This window comes from Penaeus vannamei, chromosome 3, assembly GCF_042767895.1.
Source record: "Penaeus vannamei isolate JL-2024 chromosome 3, ASM4276789v1, whole genome shotgun sequence".
NCBI classification, from domain to species: Eukaryota; Metazoa; Arthropoda; class Malacostraca; order Decapoda; family Penaeidae; genus Penaeus; species Penaeus vannamei.
The window spans coordinates 52,300,949-52,302,881 of record NC_091551.1 but is presented as its reverse complement, the minus strand read 5'-3'; the positions used below and the strand labels follow the sequence as shown (position 1 = coordinate 52,302,881).

Genomic DNA, 1,933 nt, shown 5'->3' with positions numbered 1-1,933 from the left:
AAACAAACTTAGTTACATATTTCATAATCAGTGGAAATGGGTGTAACGTGAATATTTTTGTACCAGCTATCTGACTTCAGACGTATTTTCAGCAAGTTTCAGTAAACTATACACAGCGTGTTTAAAGCGTTTGTGTTTTAGTACTAACTATGAATGTCATCATCAAATTTTATTTCGTTAAAGCAATAATGTAAGTCAGTTGTTGATATCGTTGTTAAATTGTTAAATTCCGGATTAGTGTATATCCCAAAGTGATTAAAATGGTATCTTACTATTATGTTAACCTAGTTTGATGGTTATTTCAATCAATAAATATACGTGATATATATAGTGTTTATTTGAGAAATTCTGTTATTATACATTTTGGACAAATTCCACAACAGATTTTCCGGTTTGTTAAATATCTAATTATTCACATTTAATTATTAATTTGCTTTTATATACCAATTCTGATTCTCCCTTTAAGATGTTTCTGTGTATCCAAATTGCTTGTTATTTGTCCTTGAACCTTTTCCTTGAACAGATTGGAACCATGACAGATATCTCGATGGTTAGAAGTTATCTGCCACACACTTGCGAATATACAGCTTTGTGCGCATTTTGTTATAATTAGTGTGAATTCGCATTTTTATAATTTCTGAATATATATATATATATATATATATATATATATATATATATGTATATATATGTATATATATATATATATATATATATATATATATATATATATATGTGTGTGTGTATATATATACACACGTACACACACCCACTCTCTCTCTCTCTCACTCTCTCTCTCTCTCTCTCTCTCTCTCTCTCTCTCTCTCTCTCTCTCTCTCTCTCTCTCACCCACACACACACACACACACACACACACACACACACACACACACACACACACATATATATATATATATATATATATATATATATATATATATATATATGTATGTATGTATGTGTGTGTGTGTGTGTGCGTATGCATATATGTATGCATACAAACATATTCATATATATAGATATATAACTCCAGTGCACATTAACTAACCCTTTCATACAATACACGAACCCTAAGATACAACGACACAGAACCACTTCGGAAACTGCTCCTAAATCCTACCTCATTTATCCTTTTTTTTATCCAAAGTCCCAAACCCCCTTTTTAAAAACGGCCATGAGAGAAATAGAGAAATACGTTACTCTGATGCCAAGGATAAGAGATATTCGATTGCGTGATAAGGTTAACCCTGACGTCCCCAAGGAGCATCCATATAAGAGTGATCGGGCGTATAAAGATGTATAAGGAAAGATAACAAGCTAGTTATATGCGATCTGAAATAGGATGCTTGGATTCTCTGTATGCTTATTTAATAATGATAATAGTTATTACAATCATCATTATCATTGTCATTGTTATTATCATTCTAGTTTCATTAATATTTTTATCATCATCTTAATTGTTGTCATTATTGTTATCATTATTAGGATTGTTGTTGTTATTGTTGCTATTTTCGTTACCATTTCACAATTTCTTAATTCATTTTGAGATAATAGTAATTATTATAATATGTGTATGTGTGCATATCTCTCTCTGTATATGTATATATATGTATGTATGTATATATAAATATATATGTGTATATATATATGTATATATATATACATATATATATACACATGTGTGTGTGTGCATGTATATATATATATATATACATCAGCACTATTCATATGTCCATTTTGGTATTAAACAGATTACCAGCTAGTCATAATAACCCGAAAGGCTATTATCAGTCACAGGTAATATATAGGTATGTTTGGAGAAGTAAACACTGATAAGAAATAATTAAAAAGAATACCATCACGACCTACATTTTCTCTTATCTGTTAATTCAACCGTTTCTTGTTTCTATGTTAATGTCACGCGTGTTTCTCC

The 1,933-nt window shown here is 29.7% G+C and overlaps 1 long non-coding RNA gene across 1 annotated transcript in view; it reads left to right on the top strand.

Annotated features, from left to right (window-relative positions):
* LOC138866387 (uncharacterized) overlaps positions 1-324 on the top strand; it is a 1,106-nt gene extending 782 nt beyond the window's left edge. Inside the window, exon 2 of the long non-coding RNA XR_011399569.1 lies at positions 1-324. This exon is cut by the window's left edge and continues 84 nt beyond it. This is a non-coding gene — a long non-coding RNA (uncharacterized lncRNA).
* Positions 325-1,933: the final 1,609 nt, after the last annotated feature.